At 46.7% G+C, this 20664-nt stretch overlaps 1 long non-coding RNA gene across 3 annotated transcripts in view; it reads right to left on the bottom strand.

Annotated features, from left to right (window-relative positions):
• LOC144294607 (uncharacterized) overlaps nucleotides 1–17738 on the bottom strand; it is a 141878-nt gene extending 124140 nt beyond the window's left edge. For all 3 annotated transcript variants that reach the window (XR_013361961.1, XR_013361958.1, XR_013361960.1), the window contains exon 1: nucleotides 17605–17738. This is a non-coding gene — a long non-coding RNA (uncharacterized LOC144294607). The remainder of the gene's footprint in view (nucleotides 1–17604) is intronic.
• Nucleotides 17739–20664: the final 2926 nt, after the last annotated feature.

The following is a 20664-nucleotide window of genomic DNA, read 5'->3' as shown; positions in this document are numbered from 1 at the left end:
GAGGCTCAGACAGTTTAAGTCCCTTGCCCAAAGTCACAGCTGGTAGGTAGTAAAGCTGAGATTTGGAACCAAGTAGTGGGCAGTGTGGAGCCATAGGCTTTTCCCTGAACATTTCTCCTATCCTTTCTAGGAGCTTCCCAGGAAGAGAGAGACCAACACTGCTGGGGGAGAGGAATAAGTCAGGAAGTACAGAATGGAAAGTTCCACAGCAGATCCAGGTAGTAAAGGATGCATAGTCATTTACCAGGTAAACATGAAGAGTATTGCCAGTGGAAAGCAAAGCAGCTACAAAGACCTAAAAAGGCAAAATGGCAGAGGGCCCTGGCTCTGGGTTCTTACTTGTAGAGTGTAAGAAGGACATGAGAAACAGGGCTGGAAAGTCAGGCCAGACTCTCCAGGACCAATGAGCCACAACCCCTTAACACACACACACACACACACACACACACACACACACACACACTCTCTCTCTCTACTAGGCTCAGGGTCTCAGCCTGTGTTCTGCAGATAGGGCGACACCAGGGCTGTGATATAGGAGGTAGAATGCTCAGATCTGACTGAAGACCCATCCTTCACAGATCCCCTGGAGTCTGCTCAGGGCAGATCACAGCCAGTCATGGGGGACACAGGAGCAATGCTGAGAGACAGAGGACAGCCCTGGGAGGCATTTAGGAGATATAATTTTTAAAAAATATATTTTTTGTCTACTTTCTCTGGCATTTGATCATATTTATTACAAGAAATTTTTTTTGTTTTTTTACTTTTACTTTTTTCCCCTTTATTTTTTTATTATTTTTTAAAAAAGATTTTATTTATTCATGAGAGACGCAGAGGGAGAAGCAGGCTCCATGCAGGGAGCCTGACGTGGGACTTGATCCAAGATCTCCAGGATCACGCCCTGGGCTCAAGGCGGCACTAAACCACTGAGCCACCAGGGCTGCCCTCTTTTCCCCTTTAAAGATAGTTTAGATGCACTTATAACAAAGTATATTTTAAACAAGTGTATGAAGTAAAAAAAAAAAAAAGGGGAAGTCATTTCTCTCTGTATCCCCATCAGCTTCCCCTCCTAGAGGTCATCCCTGCAATAAATTTGGTTCTTCCTGAAGTCTTCTGGTTGCGCAAACATATGGGGCTTTCACACATATAGGGCTTTTTTCTCACTTATGAACTACACATATTCTTTGGCATAGTGCTTTTGTCCACTCAGTAATATATGGCGAGTATCATTATTCACTCATCAATAAACATTCATTGGGATCCTACTGTGTGCCAGGCCCCAGGGCCAGGAGCCTGAGCAGAACACAAAGAAGTCAGGCTTCTGCCATCATAGCCTCCACAGGCCAACACATAATAATTACAGACCATGATCAGAGTTGTGATGTGCCCACTTAAGCCACAGGTAAGGGGAACCTATTCTCAAAATATTTAAGCTGAGAACTTAAAACATGACAGAGGAGGAACCAGAAAGAATACAGGAGGATACAGAAAGAATCCTGTATCATGTCACTCCCAGGAGCTCAGGCCCTGCAGGGTGCCCGGTGGCAGGTGAGGCTTGGAAAAGGGCAGAGGGCTGGAGCCTGCAAGGCCCTGCAGGTGGAGGTAATGAATTCTGAACTTGTTCTAAGAACAAGAGGGTTTTAGGCAAGAAAATGATATTACCTGATTCATGTTTTTAAAAGATCCCTCTGTACATTCTCGCCAACACCTGTTATTTACCTTTTTTATTCTAGCCATTCTGACAGGTATGAAGTGATACCTCACTATAGTTTTGATTTGCATTTCCCTGACGGTAAGCAATGTTGAGCATCTTTTCATGTGTCTGTTGGCCATCTGTAGGTCTTCTTTTAAAAAGTGTCTATTGGGGGTCCTCCACCTTTTTATCAATAGAATTTTTTTGGTATTGAGTTTACAAATCCTTATTACAGTTTGGATATTAATCCTTTATCAGATATGTCATTTGCAAGTATTTTCTCCCCATTCATTACGTTGTCTTTTTGCTTTGTTGATGGTTTCTTTTGCTGTGCAAAAGCTTTTTATATTTATGTACAGAGAAGTCAGTACAATAGTTTATTTTTGCCTTTATATCCTTTGTCTTAGGAGACATATCTAGAAAAATGTTGCTATGGTCCATGTCAAAGAAATTATTGCCTGTACTGTCTTCCAGAATTTTTATGGTTTGAGGTCTTATCTTTATGTCTCCCACCCATTTTTGAGTTTATTTTTGTATACGGTATTTGAAAGTGGTCCAATGTCATTCTTGTAAATGTGGCTGTCATTTCCCCGGCACCATTTATTGAAGAGAATATCTTTCCCTCACTGTATGTTCTCACCTCCTTTATTGTAGCATTATTTACAATAGCCAATTATTTACAATAGCCAACCTAAGGGTTCGTCAATAGATAAATGGAGAAAGAAGAGATGGGGTATTTGTATAAACAAACACATACACACTGGAATATTACATAGCCATTTAAAAAGCCATTTACAACAACATGGACCTAGAGGGTATCATACTGTGAAAAAAGTCAGACTAAGGATGACAAATACCATCTCATTTTACTTATATGTGGAATTTAAAAAAACAAAGGAAATTAATAAACCACAAACAAAAAGCAGAATCAGACCTTCAAATACAGAGAACAAACTGGTGGCTGGAAGGAGGTTGGAAGGATGGGCAAATGGGTACAGGGAAGTGGGAAGTGGGAAGTACAGGCTTCAAGTTATGGAATGAATATGTCACAAGGATAAAAGGCACAGAATAGGGAATATAGTCAATGATAGTGTAATAGCACCATATGGTACAGATGCTACACTTGTGGTGAGCACAGCATAACATATAGAGATGTTCAATCCCTGAAAAGTACAACTGTAACAGAACAGTGTGTGTTAACCATATACAAATAACAAAAATTTAAAAAATAAAAAAAAGATCCCTTTGCCTACTATTTAAAATCTGGATTATAGGGGGACAAGTGTAAAGGCAGGGAGACCAGTTCAGAGGTAGGACAAAGTATCATCTCCTATACCCAAGATGCCCACATCCTCATCCCTGTACCTGTGAGCTTGTTAGGTTATATGGCAGAGGAGATATAAGGTTACAGATGGAATTAAGGTTACTAGTCAGCTAATCTTAAAAGAGGGAGATTATGGGATCCCTGGGTGGCGCAGCGGTTTGGCGCCTGCCTTTGGCCCAGGGCGCGATCCTGGAGACCCGGGATCGAATCCCACGTCGGGCTCCTGGTGCATGGAGCCTGCTTCTCCCTCTGCCTGTGTCTCTGCCTCTCTCTCTTTCTCTCTCTGTGACTATCATAAATAAATAAAAATAAAAAAAAAAGAGGGAGATTATCCTGGATTATCTTGATGAGGCCAATGTAATCATAAGGATCCTTACTTTACTCCATAGGCCTTGTGAGGGCAGAGCTGTCTCATTCACTGCTGTATCTCCAGCACCCATCAGAGTGCCTGGAACGTAGTAGGTGCTCAGTAAATATTTGCTGAATTAATTAAATAATTAAATACAAGGGAGAATCTAGGAAGGCCAAGTTTGGAGAAAGACGATGAATTCGAAGGTCAGCACTATACTTCCAAGTAGCTCTGTGTGGCCCACTGTAGCCACTAGAAAGATCTGGGGGAAGAGATGAGCACATGGCTGGGCTAGGAAAGATGAAGCTCCTGCAGAGGTGCCCCCAGCCGCCCTGGGCCTATGAGGCAGCACTCAGAGAGTGTAGCTAGCCAGGGTTCCTCAAGGCAGGCAAAGGCGGACTAGAGGTGGCTCGGCTGACATTACCCACTAATAGGAGGTCCTTATCACCTGGGATGGAGCCGGGCGCTCTACTTAATTCAGGAGAAAGCTACTCTCCGGGAAACAGGTGCCAATTTGTAGCAATCACAATAAGAAACATCCTCTCTCTGGCTGATGCAAGCCAACAAGGTAATAGGGCATTGTGCAGTGCTGCGAGATCAAAAGGATTTTTTTTCCAAGCCCAAGGTGGGCACTTAATCCATCTTTTGCTCTCTCTCTCTCTCCCTCCATTACAGCCCTTGGATGTACTATTTACAGGGCCTACATTAGCTGCCTTTTCAGATATCGCGCTTCCTCAAAACCACTTCAGAAGGAAAGTGAATTAGAAATGAATTTGAGATGCTTGCAGCGCCTTTACTGCCTCCTCCCTGCCCTCAGACCAGCAAGCAGGGGGTTCTAGCCTGAATGTGGTAGCCCAGGCCCACATGCTCCCCAAGACACCATTATCCTCCACAGCTAAGGCACTAGCTGTGGTCCCAAGGGCTGGTGTCGGCGGCTGGGGTGCTGAGAAAGGGCTGAGCACAAGGTGTGGGTAAGGAGATGGGGCAAGAAATGCCAAGACTAGGCAATGGCAGGGGAAGCCAGGCAGAGACAAAGAAGCAAATCTGGGATATGGCTCATGCTCTGGGGGGGAAGAAAGCCTTCTATCCTCTGAAGGGCATGCCCTCTTGAGCATGCAGCTTCTCACTTTTCTCTGCCTGGGTCCCTCCCTGACCTCTAGGGAGCCCAGGCACCATTGCTAGGCCACTTAGGGCAGCTGCCTGGGTGGGTGTCATGTTTATAGAGATCTAGGCCCAGCTTCCAGTACCTTCATACCACAATGACCCCTCCTTCCCTCCAGACTCATTTGGAAATGCAATAACCCTTCCCTGATACGCAGCCATCTTCTAGGTGTGGCATTCCAGGAAAGGTTAAGGGAAGGCAGGAACATGGGAGTTTCTGTCCTTAGAGTGAGAGAAAGTTTCAACATAAAAGAATGCTTCATCAGAAATCCTCCAACGTGGTTTTACAGATAAGAACATTTGTGAACTAAGAGTAGGGACCTGACATTTCTGACCCATATCCAAATGCTCTGGCCTTTCTTTGATGAGTTTAAAATCTAGGTAGTACAACTGGAAACTTGGACTTCATCTCAGGTGAGGCTTTAGATCTGGGGTTGGGGCATGGACAAGAAAAGAGGATCCCACCCCAAGCTCCAGCTCCACTTAAATCATCATACTTATTGGGATTTCCCCAAAGAGTCTGAAAGTAAATGAACAATTAGCTGTGCAGGAAGCAGATTCTCAAATGGCTTCCAGTGATCCCTGCCTCCTGTTATCACACCCTTTTGTAACTCCTCGCTTAGTGTTGATTGGACCTCATGACTCACTTCTAACAAATATGGTAAAAGTGATGAGATGTCATTCTAAGTATAGGTTATAAAAGAAGAGATTCTAAGTAACTGTGGTAAACAGTATGGAGGTTCCTCAAAAAATTTTAAATAGAAATACCAAATGATCCAGTAATTCCATTACTGGGTATTCACCAGAAAAAAACAAAAGCACTAATTCAAAAAGATATATGCGCCCCTATGTTTATTACAATATTATTTATGGTAGCCAAGGTATAGAAGCAATGTAAATGCCACTGATAGATGAATGGATAAAAAAAAATAGGTAGTATATATAGACAATAGAATGGTCTAGATCTGGGCCTACATCTCTTACTCAGCCATAAAAAGGAATAAAATCTTGCCATCCATGACAACATGGATAGACCTAGAAGGTAGTATGTTAAGTGAAATATGTCATAGAGAAAAAGACAAATAGCACATAATTTCAGTTATATGTGAAATCTAAAAACTGAAACAAATGAACAAACAACAATAAAATAAAAACAAACAGACTCATAAATACAGAGAACAAACTGGTGGTTACCAGAGGGGAGGAGGAGGGGGAAATAGACAAATAGGTGAAGGGGATTAAGAGGTACAAAGTTCCAGTTGTAAGATAAGTTAAGGGGATGAAAAGTACAGCATATGGAATGAATGAATGAATGTTTTAAAAATTCTATTTCTACCTTGTTCATCCTCTTACTTGCTCTCTCTCCACCCTCCTGCTGAGGTACCATGTTGTGAGTTCCTGTGTAGAGCTGTTTTGGCAAGGAGGTCTCTGGCCAATAGCCAGTGGGGACGCAAGGTCTGTCACCACCATGTGAGTGAGGCTGGAAGAGATTTTTTGCCCCCATAGAGCCTTGAAATGACTGCAATCCCAGCTGACATGCCAACAGCATCCTTGTGAGAGACCCTGATCCCTGTGAGGACCCAGCTAAGCTCTGCCTGCCTGGTTTTCTGACCCATAGGAACTATATAAGAAATGTTCATTGTTTTAAGCTGCTGAGGTTTGGGAATAATTTGTTACAATGCAGTAGATAACTAACACAGAGTCCCTTCTGGAAGGTTGCTTTTCATGAGAAGGGTGAGCAGAGGCAGTGGGGAGACTCACACTCTGGTACTGGACTCAAGTCAGGAGTCCTAGGCACCATTTTTGGCCTGTGGACTCACTCCAAGGCCGTGGACAAAACCCTAACCATTTGTGGACCTTAGTTTCCCCAGCTGTAACTGTACCACTGAAGAGGACTCCGTGGCAGCTCTAACTGCCTATGAGTTAAGAACCAGAAAGGTCGTGGATAGAACTGGAGGATATTATGTGGAGTGAAATAAGTCAATAGGAGAAGGACAAACATTATATGGTCTCATTCATTTGGGGAATATAAAAAATAGTGAAAGGGAATAAAGGGGAAAGGAGAAAAATGAGTGGGAAATATCAGAGAGGGAGACAGAACATGAGAGACTCCTACTCTGGGAAACAAACAAGGGGTGGTGGAAAGGGAGGTGGGCGGGGGGTGGGGTTGATTGGGTGACAGGCTCTGAGGGGGGGCACTTGATGGGATGAGCACTGTTGTTATGCTATATGTTGGCAAACTGAACTCCAATTAAAAAAAAAAAGAACCAGAAAGGTGTGCAGCCTGAAATGACTAGATATCAGAAGAGGAAGGGGATGAAGGGAAGAGGTCTCATGGCCCAATACCACCCTTTCTGCAATTTTCTCCAGACCTTAACTGATCTCCTCCAGCCCTTGTCCCCTCAAGGACCCAGCTAGGACCCCCAGGTCAGTCACCCTACAGAAGAGTACTCCTCAGGGACCTTAGGTGCCACGAGGCGGCTTCTAGGGCAAACATCTCTTCTCGGAGACCCCAGCAGCAACACAGGCCTCCTGCAAACCAAAAGTAATGCTTGGACCTCTAGCTCTATACTGTAGGTGGGGGATGGGTGCCCTTCTCTCCACACCAGGCCTGGGACAGTCCCCAAGGTCCTACTTCTCTCCCTCAAGCTGCAGGAAAGCCTGGGAAAAGCCAGGCAGCTCCAAAGCTCCTAGGGAATTAAAAACAAGCCCAAATAAGGGTCCATTTCTACAACATTCCTTCAGGCTGCAAGGGAATGCCAGACCAGGGCAGCTTCCCCACAGCTGCCCCACCACCACCCCCAGGGCCAGCCCAGGCCTGGAAGAGCTATCTAGTGGCCGACCCCTGCAGCACTGCTGGCAGGACTGCTTTGAGCAAATCTATCCTCTCTGAGTCTGTTTTTCTTCTCATGGGCCCAGGCTCTGAAGGGGCCCCTGCCAAGTGACCAGGACTAATTGGTCAGATGTTCCAAAGCTCTGACAGGTTATTGTCAGTAGGTTCTCCGATCACCACAGAGGGCTCTTGCCGCCTATTATGCCCTGGATCATTCAGCCATCCCATGCTTTCTCTCATGAGCTATTCACTCCTCCTAAGTCAGGGTTTTCAACCTCCACACTAGACACTTGGGACTGGATACTTCTCTGCTATGGGGGATTGATTGTCCTGTGTATTAGAACGGTTAGGAAACATCCCTGGCTTCCACCCACTAGATGTCAGTAGCACATCCCCACCCCCACCCATTATAACCACCAAAAATGTTTCCAGACATGCCGCCTATCACCCTCTGCTGAAAAACCTGTCTCAAATGCATTTACTTATTTTTTTTTTAATTTTATTTATTTATTTATTCATGACCGACATAGAGAGAGAGAGAGGGAGAGACACAGGAGAAGGGAGAAGCAGGCCCCATGCAGGAAACCCAACGTGGGACTCAATCCCGGGACTCCAGGATTGCGCCCTGGGCCAAAGGCAGGCGCTAAACCGCTGAGCCACCCAGGGATCCCCTCAAATGCATTTAAAGGCCTTTTGCTGGTCTCTGATCAAGTGTTCTGGCTGCAGGGCTTTGGCAAGAGGAAGGCAAGTGGCAGACAAGAAGGAAATCTCACTGGGCACAGGACCACAAACCCCTAACCCACATTCACTCTCATGCTCTCGCTCTGACTTACTCATACACATACAAAGGTCAGAGCTGATAATCTAACCTTCCTAGAACTTGACAAGCCAGTATTAGTATGAAACTTGGGGTGCGGAGGAGTGGCTAAGTGGCTTGCCCAAGGCCACACAGCTCTGCTGGAACTCCAGCCCAAGTCTGTGCATCTCCAAAACCATACTCTATGCCCTGTGCCCCTCACCATTCTCCACATGAGAAACTACACTCCCCTCACTAGTCACCAGGTTCCTCACCCTACTCCGGGGTGCCAGGTACCCACATTCTCCAGCTCAGGCTGCATTTCCTGAACCTCCTCTACTTCCACCTTCCAGTAGCTGAATTGCCCTGATCGAGGGCGATCGATTTGCATACTGTATCGATCTTAAGGGCTGTGTAATACGTTTGACTTGTGGCACTTTGCATAATTTTCTGATTAAGTTACTTATTTAACCTATTGACCTTTTTCTTAATTAGAGTATCTGGGTACCGCAAATGTTGAGTAGTAATCAAGTCGTGCGTTTCCCTGAGTGGAATTCACGTCCTCGCTGCTTCCCTGCTTTTTCATGACTCTGCTTCCTTTGCAGTGGCTTATGCTGAGCCAGCTGCCCCCTTAGACTCCCAGAGAAGAGTGATAGCGGTGCATGTGGGGCCATGCCTTCTCTGGCTTCTACTGTCCAGAAGATCCCCAGAACTTAAGGAAAGGGCCAAGATAGGGGACAGTGTTGGTTGAAATAACTGTTCACAGCTGAGTGGTTAGGTTTAGTCACTGTTATTCATTAGTTGTTATGTGTTAATACAATATCTCCAAATGTAGTAGCCTAGGACAATGCCCATTTGGTATTTCTTAGGAATCCGTGGGTTGGCTAGATAGTTCTAAGGCTCTGGGTCAGGTTCTAATAAGTCAAAGATATGGCAGGAAGGTCTGCTCACAATGGGAGGAGCAAAGATTTGGGACATATGAGCCTTCTCTACTTCAGAGGAAGACGTGTCCAGTCAAATGCTCAGAGTCTTGACACAAGAGCAAAACAAAGGTGATCCTCCTCCTTCAATTCCCCCACCCTGACCACCCACCCCAAACTCCAAATATCGTGCAACTGGAGCCCAGGGAAGTGAGGGCTGAGAGTGCAGCTTGCTACCACCTCTCATCTTGACATCTGTTTCTTAATTCTTAATTAAGATTAAGGGTTCGTAAAAATCTTCCTGCCCTTCTAGTCCCACTGGGGTCAGGAAGACTGGGAGCAGCTCTCTCAAGCCCTGTGGCTGCGACTACTACCCTCTCCCCTCTGTGACCACATCTTTCCCATGCTTCCTTCACGGGCCCCAGGAACTCCAACAAGGCTCCTGCCACCCAGGGCTCAATGCAGGATGGGACATGAGACTCTCCTACTCTCAACCCCCAAACCTGTTCAAAAGGGCAGTTAGCCCCAGGGAGGACTCAAGACCCACACCAGCATCTAAATACCCCTTCTCCCCTCCATGGGAGAGACTACCAGTTGTTTGCCAAGATCCAATCTCTGCTCCTCCCATAGTAAGAGCTTTTTTTGTTTATTTTGCAGCTTTATTGAGATATTCTTGATATATAACAAATTGTATATAAAGTACACAATTTGAGGAGTTTGACATATTTATCTGCATGAAACCATTACCATATTCAAGATGATGACTCTATCACTCCAAAAGCTGTTCTATGCCCTTCTGTAGACCCTTCCTTGTTCCTCCCTTCCCATGTCCCTCATCCACAGACAACCAAAGATCTGTCACCACAGATTATATGTTGTTTTCTAAAAATTTGCATAAGTGGATTCATACAGTATGTATTCTTTTGTCTGCCTTCTTTTCACTCAGTAGATCTGCTCTGAGATTCATCCATGTTCGTTCCCTTTCACTGTGAAGTGTACTCCACTGTATGGATGTACCAAAATCTATTTATCTATTCACTTTTTGATGGGTCACTTCAACTGTTTCCAGTCTGGAGTTGTTACAAATGAAGTTGCTACATTCACATATCAGTCTTTGTGTAGATCTAGGCTTTCATTCTCTTGGGTAAATACATAGAAGTGGATTACTTGGATCATATGGCAGACGTATGTTTAACCGTCTAATACACTGCCAAGCTATCATCCGAAGTGGCTGTAGGTTTTACATTCCCACAAGTGGTGTGTGAGAATTCCTCATCAACACATAGTCTGATCAACCCTTTTTATTTTAGCCATTCTACTGTGACTTTAGGAGCATCTCATTATGGTTTTAATCTGCATTTCTCTACTGATTACTGAGCTATTTTTATGTGCTTAATGCCATTTGTACATTCTCTTTTAAATTGGGCACAGGATTGACTAACTTCTATCTTTCTGCCTCCCTTGCAGCTAGGTATGGTCACATGATAAATAAAATGTGGGAGAAATAGATTTTTTGAACTTCATGCCTGTTTAAAAGAAAATTGTTTGCCTTCAGTCCATACATTATATCAATCTGCTTTGGCTGCAATAATACTGCATAAAACCACCCCAAACCTCAGAGGCACACAAACATGAATATTATTTATATCTTGCTGACAGGCTCTGTGCAGCTGCTCTGTTTCCAGCTGGGGGACAAGTTCAGGTCTCTTTCACGTGTTTCATTTCAGCACCCATATTCCTGAGAAGCCAGCTCATGCCTGAGATCACAAGCTCCCAGAAAATCAAACAGAAACTCAGGATGCTTCTTGGCCTAAACTTGGATCTGGGGAGAGGAAGTCTACTCCCCTCTATGGAGGTAGATCAAGAAGAAGGGAAATTTTGTTGAACAATCTAACCTCCTAGGGTGCTCCTTCCCTTCCCACATGCTGAGGCATGGTGTATCTGTGCCCACATCTGACTGTGCAGGGAGGAGACTGTTCTGTGGGTGGTAGAGCAGCAGGAAAGGGGACCTGGGTCCCCTGAGAGTCCTCATGGAACAGAACTGCCCACATAGTCTTGTCTAAGGACTGTTATGTGAGAATGAAGTCAACTCCATCTTCTTTATGACCCTGCATTTTTAACCCTCTTTGTTCCCCTAATGTAGGCTGTACCTTAACATATGCTCCAGCATTTCCTTTTCCAGCACAAGGAAATATGTTTTTGTTTTGCTTTGCTTTAATCTCCTATCATGTAGAAAAAAGAAATCACATTACCCAGAAAGCATTCTTTCATGTCTAGCAGCCTAAAGAGGGAAGGTTCCAGGTCAAAATGCAGAAGTAAATGCTTCACATTACCACCCTGCCACATGAGCTACTCTACTGGGTGTTTCCAAGAATTCTGGGAACTGACCTGTCATATTCAGAACACTGCCTTCCCTGGTCTTCACTCCAGTATGTTCACCTTCCTCTTAGACAGAGGTCCTGGCTCTTGGTTTGCCCCTAGTTCTTCCTTACCTAGGCCTGTTGCTGGTCTTGCAGTGCCAGGTGCCAAACCTGGCCCTGGCATCCTTGCCTCTAACTGGCAGTGCCTCCACCTAGCCTTGCTCCACTCAACAAACACTGAATAACAGGCTCTGGCATCTCCTGAGGCTCTACACTCATCAGCATGCTGGGAGGTAAGTGCAGGCAACTGGGGAGAATTTACCTTCAGCAACAGGCTTCTCACACAGAAGCCAAACACACCCCAGCAGGTATTGAGTGCAGGGGTCGGGGCCTCCAAAGGCTTCTGAACATGTTTCTTCTCCTGCTCCGCAGAGGCAGCCTCTTTCTCTCTTGCCTCTGTCTTTCACAGCCCTAGCCCCGTTTCTGTGCCCCTTTGCAGGCACAGTTGTCAGGCTCTTCTTGGGGGTAGGGGGAGTCCTGAAAGCCAAGACACTGCCCCAGCTTCCTCTGCCACTTCTCCCTGTATACACTCTCTGGCAACTAGCAACTCCACCCAACTCCAGAAGAACCCCAGATCCCACAGCCTGCTCTCCTCTCTGCCCTCAAAATTCCCATCCTCTTCTATGCCTGGCAACATCCTTCCCATCCTCCAGGTTCTGGTTAGATGACACCTGCTCCAGGAAGCCTGCAACATTGGCTCCCTCAAGCAGTGGCTGTTTCCTCCTCTGACTTCCAGTGAACCCCAAACACCTCTGCTCTGGTTCCAGCCCCTCTGTATCACTGTTAGATATTTACCTACTTCCTCCCACCCATCATTCTGTGCCTTCTTTGAAGGAAGGGCCAAAGTCTTTTTTTGTATTTGGGTCTCCAGCACCTGGCCTAGTGCCAAACAAATGAGACATGTTAAATCAGTATTTGCCAATGAATGGAGGAATGAATGAGCAAAAAGAGACAAGAAATAAATGGCCAGTTAGATGGAAGTCTGCTTAGATGCACTTTTCCTTTCCAGCATTTCTTTCTGTTCAAATATGCATTATGTATTTATTTACTATCTCCTCTTCCACTTCCCTGTAAGCTCCATGAAGACTCAGCTGTGTCAGTTTTATTCACAGCTATGTCTTCAATACCCAAAGCCTGGACCTTAGAAGGTGCACAGTAAATATCTGTTTTAGAAATGAAAAAAAAAAAAAAAAAGTGCGCAAATACTGGATGGGAGGACAAATGAGTGTGTGAGAGGGTAGCAGGATAAAAGTAAGAAGGAGGGCAGCCTGGGTGGCTCAGCGGTTTAGTGCCACCTTCAGCCCAGAGCCTGATCCTGGAGACCCGAGATCGATTCCCACATCAGGCTCCCGGCATAGAGCCTGCTTCTACCTCTGCTTGTGCCTCGGCCTCTCTCTCTCTCTATCTCTCATGAATAAATAAATTTTAAAAATCTTTAAAAAAAAAAAAAAAGTAAGAAGGATGTAGTCAGCTTTGTAATCTAGAATTTAGATTACACTAAACTGATTAGACCAGGCTAACTAATTCTTCTTGGGGGAAAGACTGCTCTTTCTTGGAGGGAAAAAACCCCCAAACTTGTGGCCTTTTGGTCTTACAAAGGCAAGGCCCCAGGGTTGATATAATAGTATAGGTTAGAGAAATTTTGCATTTTTATCAAAAAACTTCTTTACAAAATAATTATTAAGAGTCTGCCCCATGGACATATATCTGTACTTTTTTCTTTAATGTTAAAAGTGGCAGTTTTTCCTTTGGTTCTGTTTTGTTATTCCTAATGATTGGGAGGGAGAAGTTTCAATGGCCTTAGGCCCAGAGAAGAGAAGGAGAGAAGCCCCTGAGATGAGTAGAAGCAGCAGCACCCCTCCTTCGCCCAGCCCAGGGACAGCGGCCCCTAGCACCAGGGAGAAAGAGGCAGGCAAAGAGCTTCTTATGATGTACCACATATAGTGGGCTGGGGGAATATTGAAATGGGGGTCCAAATTTAGGTTTCCTCTGAGGGACACAATTTCCTCAATGTAATTCATTCCCCCATGACAACTTTATGTTAGCGGAGCCTAGGAGAGTAAGGAAGGCCGCTGTGCCCATGCCTGGAGCAAGCTGCTGTGAAGGGAGGAGAGGGAGCCAGAGAAGCAAGGGGAGTAGGAGAGGAGAAGCCCACAACTGCAGCTCACACAAGTAGTGACAAGCAACAACCACCACAAGTAAATACTCCCCAGAGAGCCTCAGGGAAATGCAGATGGGGTGGAAATTTCCTCTGAGCAATCAGAGTGATGGCCACTGTATCTTACTAGAATAGTAAGAATGACTGTAAGAGCCCCAAGAAGAACAGATTATTGATGGATGGATTGATGGATGGATAGATGGATGGATGAGTGGGTGGGTGGGTCAGTGGATAGATGGATGGGTAGATGGGTGGATCAGGGAGATGCATGGATAGAAGAAATGGATGAGGTGGTAGATGGGTGGACAGACAGGTAACTGGCTACTATTACACCTTCTACCTTTAAGTAGATAAGCCCAAAGAGAGTGACTGGCCACTTGGATATCTGAGTTATGAAGCAAACAGGTGAATGTATTGCCCATCTGGAACTCACTTCACTGCCTAAAGACCTAAAAAACAAGCCTGTCTCTTGTGCTTCCTGGCCTTCTGCCCTGGCAACCCCTGTCCCATGCTGATGCATGAATGTGCCTCACACAGCCCAAGGGAGGAAAGCTCCTAGTTAAAATATTCAACTGCAGTGCTAAGAATGCACACTGATTACCGAGTGTGTCCCAGGCCCAGCTACTCTGTCTACAGCAGCAGCCTGATTAGTGAAGGAGGCAGTTCAATCAGCACAGCCTTCAGCCTGCACACAGAACCCAGCACCGCCAGCTCCTCAGAGGCTGGCTTTCCTGCGTGGATGGGACCGGCAGAGGGATGTGGCTGTTGCTGACCCTCAGGAAGTCAGCGTTGCCCCCTGTCTCTTGGCTGCCTCTCTAAGACCTGGATTCTATTAGCACCTCACAGTCTGCCAGGCTGAGTCTCCTTGCCAACCACGTACCAAATAATCATTTAATCATCACAGTACCTTGAAGCTGATTTTGTTACTATTCCCATTTTATAGATGAGGAGACTGAGGCTCAGTGAAGTCATGTAGGCTGTAGTTCTAATTCAATCCCAGGTCCTAAATGTCCATGTAATGCTGTCCCTACTGCAGGAATCTGACAGTAAAGGAGACCAGTCAGAGATCTATCCTTTCTGTCCAGAAGAGCTGGCCAGGTGGGGTGAAGCTGATCATGGAGTCATTCCTTTTATGGACTCATTTTGGCTTCCTAAAGTGCAAGTCCTCACAGACTTCCATCCACAGACCCACCTGCAGCTCCCAGACACTCCATTGGACCCCCAGACCACAAGAACTGGCCCTTTATCCTGGCCCTGTAGCCCTGCCCTCCTCCCACAGCCCTTACATCCAGGCCCAGTAACCTGGCCTCCTGCTTGCCCTGAGCTGGCACCACTGACCCTGGGGGCCCCTACCCATCCTTAGCCCTCTTCTTTTTCAGAGCTCCCTGCTGCCCTGACTCCTACCCAGACCCACAAGGTCCTCTCATTCCTCCTAGCTCCCCTACTCCTGTCCTGCCTCTCATTGTCCCCAGCCAGCATCATTCCCGTGCCCCAGCCATACCCAGATGCTACAGACATCACCCAGACTGTTCCTTCTGCAACAATGCCATTTACTTCTCCCTTCCTCCTCCTCCTCAGCCACCCAGGAAATACCAACACCTCTTTCATGCCTCAACTTGAGTATCATTTTCTTAATGCAGCCTTTTTAGTTCCTTTCCTCCTCCAGTCCAAAGACTCAAATAAGAACTCTTTCCTTTAAGTCTTCATGGTTTCCCGTCTCATCACAGGCCCAATAATACTTGAGTGTTCTTTTGTCTTCTCATGTCTGGCTCCTCCATCAGTTTGCTAGATTTTGAAGGTAGAGGCTCTGTCTTTCCCTTTACTCCTCCAGCACCCAGCTCTGGGCAGGAATTAGTGATGTTTAATCAATCACCGAATGACTGTCAGAACCAAACCATTCCTGTCCAACCTCACACACTCCCTGGAACACTGCAGTTGATTAATAAGTGAATGTGGAGGGTGGGTGGGTATTGGGGAAGAGCTGAATGTTCAGCATAGGTTCAAATTTTTGCTGAGTGGATATAGGCCTTGAATCCCCCCAGAATGAGACATTCCAAGAGCCTCCTCTCACCTACCAGTGAGCTGTAATAGGTCCAAAATAGCTTTGCAAGAACTTCTGGGGTCTTGTCCAGTTGAACTCTGCACTGCTTGTGCTTGTCTCCAGGCAGAACAGACAATGAATTGTGGCCATAAGGTCAATCAGATGAGACCTGATGACCGAAGCACATCATAGGGCTAGGAAGAGAGATTATTAAGCAATAGAATGGAAGCTCTGTTCCCTGGGTATTCGGCCAACTACAAATTGCTCCAAGGCAGACATTCTGGGATCTTCCATATACCAAACCAGTTCACAGGTCCAAGGCCAAGGCCAATGGATGACAAGGTTACCCCGCACCCAACACAAGAATTTCCCCAGTGGAGTCTGTTTTCTAGAAACAGAGACTAATTGGATTCTATTCACATGTGTACCCCCTGCCCTTTGACAGGCAGAGAATCACATGAGGGAGCTACAGCTCCCTCAATTTCTTCTCAAACCACGGCAGTAGAACAAGAACATGGTTAGAGATGGGGCAAAACATTCAACACAAATTGTCTCTAAGTTATTTGTATGTCATCTTGTTTCTCATAAAATAAAGATGAAAACACTTTTAGGTAACCCAGAGCATAAGACTGCCATTAAGTTACTCTGAATCTCTCATTCTTAAATGTAGAACATTAAGTTCCATTAAGAAATTTCCTTCTCTCCTTCTATGCCTCCGTCCTTCCTCCTAGGATCCGGGTACTCCTGAGGAAAGGTATTTTGCCCTAAAACTAGGCTCTGGCCAACAGGATGTAAGCAGAAGGGTGACAACTTCTTTAAGCCTTTTTAAAACAATAGCTGGGGTGCCGTTTCCCCTCTTTATTCACCACTTCATCTGCCCTCTGCTTGGAATGCAGATATGCTGTGCAGAGCTCTATTTGTCACCTTGGATCATTCACACAAAAACCACATTCTAGGGATGGAGAAGCATGAACTGGAAGGAGCATAAAGGAGCAGAAAAATGTATCAGCCAATGCCTTACTTACCTCTAAGGTCTGTACATGAGAATGAAATAATTTATTGTCCTCCTCTTCCTTTTTATGTTTTTTAAACTACCATTTGTTTGGATCCCTGTCACTTGCAGATCAATACAGGGCCCCTGTCCTACCCACTAATCTCAGTTGGCACCATCTCCTCAAATGGAACATGGTCCGATTCTCCATCCTCTCCTCCTCTCCCAATAGGCTCCACGGTCTTTATGCATATTGCTCCACAACCACCTCCGTTAACCTTTGGAAGACCAAAGGAACGTGGCCAAAATTGTATGTTATAAACAACCTCAGTATTGCATATGGCAACAGTTGTTGACTCTGACTCGTGGGGCACTGGGTGATTTTTATTTCCTCCCTTTTCCATATGCTCTTGTTTCCTTCAATGAGCATTTATTACCCTTAATAATAAGAAAAAATAAACAATCTAATAGAAAAATATTCTGATACAGCCCAAACAAACAAACAAATGTAAAAATGCCTCTAAGGACAACTCCAAAGTCCAGAGAAGTGGGATTGCCGGAGAAGGGCAAAGGACGGGGAGATGCTCCTCTTAAGGTGCCGCGTGTGTAAGGCGTAGCTGGTCGGTCACCAAGCCAAGGGACTTGCGTGGGCCGCCTCGAGCCTTTGTGAACCCCAAAGGCAGGTATCATCTCCACCTCACAAAGGTGAAAACCCGAGGCTCGGAAAAATTCCGTTATTTTTTCACCCGAGTCACACAGCTCGTTGACACAGCCGTAATCGGAAGCCAAGTCTCCCCAGCTACGAAGCCTGCCATCATTTGACTATGTGAAGCTATTTCCTTTACTTAGATTTCTGAGTATCTGGACCTACAACATCATCCTCAGGAGAGTCAAGCCTCTGACTACTGCTGAGGGAATTACCTGGCTTGGCGAAACGGAAAAGTCTGAGCGCGGGTTCAGCGGCAGCCCGGCGGGCGCTGCAACCCCATCCTCAGGGCTCGCTCTTCTCGGTCGGTCGGTCGGTCGGTCGGTCGGCCCTCTCTCCCTTCCAGACTTCTCACCGTTGGAACCGGAGCCATGGCGCCGACGACCCCCCGCCCCCCGAGGCGCAGGCTCCACAGGCCGAGAGTGAAAGCGGGCCTCTTGGTCCCAGAATTCTCCGCAATAGCGTCTTCCCTCCCATTGGTTCTGGGCGAGTCACGTGCCCATCCCTGGGCCAATCACCGTTCCCCAAGAGCGCCGCGGGCCGTGGCGTGACCCCTGAGGAGCTGAGAGAGCTGCCCTGAGGAAGTCCCGAGGTTGGTTTCCTGAAAGGATGTGCGAAGATGTGTCGGGGTCGCAGCATCCCTCAAGTTCCCAGCGGCCACCTTGGGCCTCCGCTGCCCTTAGCCTCGGCCACCGTGGGAACCACTTCTCTGTGTGAGGACCGGACGCGAGGCCGCCCGCCACCGGAAGGGCGCGGCCCGTGCAGTCATGGCTTCTGTAGGACCCACGTATTCCTTTCCCAGATGGATTCTGTTCTCCTTGAAATCCTTTAATGAGGAGCAGACAGGCATCGCACATAGATCTGGATGTGGACTCAGAGCCAGAGGCGTTTGATGATTTATTAATTGACCCACCAAATCTAGTCTGTCTCTGTGGGCCGGTGCTAAGAGGCCATCTCCTTCATTACCCGGCAAAGTTTGACTCCGTGAAGGCGATCCCTTTTCAGTGACTTCTAACAGAGGAATTTCCTTTGGCAATTCAAGTCAACGGGCGTTTACGGAGCACCAGCTACGTGTCGCAGTCGGCCGGGCTGGAAATGCAGAGACGGAGGCGACCCAGATCCTGCTCACGGCCCAGTGGATGGGACAGGCCTGTGAGTCCGTGTCTTCAGTGCTGCGCAGAAAATACTCTGTTCGTTTCTTAGGGCGGCCCTAGTAAATGAGCACAAACTGGGTGGCTTCAAACAACAGAAATGTATCCTCTCACAGTTCTGGAGGCCAGATTTCTGAAATCCAGATGTTGGCAAGGTTGATTCCTTCTGGAAGCTCCAAAGAAGAATCCATTCCATGTGTCTCTCCTAGCTACTGGTGGCTACTGGCAATCCCTGGCATTCCCTGGCTTCCCCAGCTTGTAGACCTCTATCCAGTCTGTCTCCATCTTCACATGGTCATCCCCCTCTGTGTCCTTGTCAAATTTCCCTCTGCCTTTTCTCTTATAAGGACAGCTGTCATTGGACTTAGGGTCCACCCTAAATCAGGATTATCTCACCTCAAGATCCTTAATTGCATCTGCAAAGACTCTTTTTCTGAATAAGGTCAACTCACAGGTTTCAGGCAGATGAATCTTTTGAGGTTCTCCATTCCGCTTGTAACAGTCACTGTGCAGGGTACAGAGAGGCATCAGAGAAGGGAGTGGTTTTCTGCCTTTCGAAAGTGACGGCAGTGGTGTCCTCAAAGAAGAGGGCCTCCTCTTTCCAAGAGGATAACAGGAGTTTGTAAGGGACCAAGGGGAGGAAGGACATTGTGGGAAGCAGCAGGTAATGAGGCAGAGCCAAGACAGTGAGCCATCAACTTCAGGGAACTAACAGCAGTGTGGCGTGGCTGGGCCCTGGAAGGGAGAGTTGGCGGGGGGGCGGGCAATGAGGCTGGAGCGAGCAGTGGAACCAGACCTTGACAATGCTTGCCAAGAAACATAGACTTGGTCCTTTGAGCTACATGAAGCCACCAAAGAGAGAACCAGTTCTCTGAGGGTGAGTGCTCAATTCAACTTTTCTTATGGATGTTTGCATTTCCTTTTCTTTTTTCTTTTTAAAGATTTTGTTTATTTGACAGAGAGCGCAAGCACAAGGATGGGGAAGCATCAGAGGGAGAAGCAAGGAGCCGATGAGGGGCTCAATCCCAGGACCTTGGGGTTAATGACCTGAGCCAAAGGCAGACTCTGGTTAAGCCACCCAGGTACCCCAAGGGTGTTTTCATTGCCTTTGCAATCTTGGCAAATGTTAAATCGTGAGCTACTTAACAGCAAAATTCACGTTTGATTCACCTTTGTACAGTGCTCATGTCTAGCATGTAGTATGTGCTCAGCAAACATGTCCTGTTTAGTGAATGAACTGAAAAGGCAATTACTAAGTGCAGGTGGCCTCCAGCTCTCACCCATGAGAGGCAGTGTGGGAATGAAGTACAGAATTCATGTTTATCAGTCTGTGTCCAAATTGCAATTCTGCCACTTGTGAGCTCTGTGACCTCGGACAACCTCTTAACTTTCTGCTTCTCAGTTTGCTTCTCTGAATGATAGAAATAATCATCACCGTCATAAACACCGCAGGTTAATATGTGAGCCTCAGGCAATGCGTGGCCTGCCCTGTGCAGTCTCCAATAAACAGGAGTTGGATCCAAAGAGGCTAAAGTGCTGAAGGAGTGGGGGCCCAGAGCCGGGCTGGCTGGGTTAGCATCTTCAGCAGCTTGGAGGCTAGAGGCTCAGTGGGACACCAATGACGCATCTGGCATTAGAACAGTTGCTGGCTGCGGTGGTGTCAGGGATGATGCTTCCGTGACAGGTCACGGAACTCCCTCCACAGCTGCTCACACACTGTGTGGTTGGCCCTCTGAGGAAAGTAGGGGCTTCTCAGCCCCAAAGCTGGAAGGTGAAAGCAGGTGGGTTCCAGAAAGGCCATGGTGGAACCGTGCCCCAACACAAAGCACTTTCAGGCCTTCCTCCATGACCCAGGTCCATAAGGCCTGCCTCTCAGCTCATAGCTCCTTTTGGCTACCCTGAGACAGAGCTTACATGGTGCTTTGTTCTCCACTTCCTTTTCTAGGGTGGGGTCCTGACTCCGAGCCTGTGCTCATGCTTTCCTGTGTTGGTTAGGGGTCCCCACAGTAGCTTCCCTGACCACATCCACCTCCCTGTGCCATTTGAGTACCAGGATAACACCATCCTCTTCTCCCTGACGTCAGCTATCTCAGAGCTGCAGCACCTGTGGCATACTAGGACAAT

Source organism: Canis aureus, chromosome 23 (assembly GCF_053574225.1).
Source record: "Canis aureus isolate CA01 chromosome 23, VMU_Caureus_v.1.0, whole genome shotgun sequence".
NCBI lineage: Eukaryota > Metazoa > Chordata > Mammalia > Carnivora > Canidae > Canis > Canis aureus.
The sequence above is the reverse complement of the archived record's forward strand: the minus strand, read 5'-3'. Positions and strand labels throughout refer to the sequence as shown.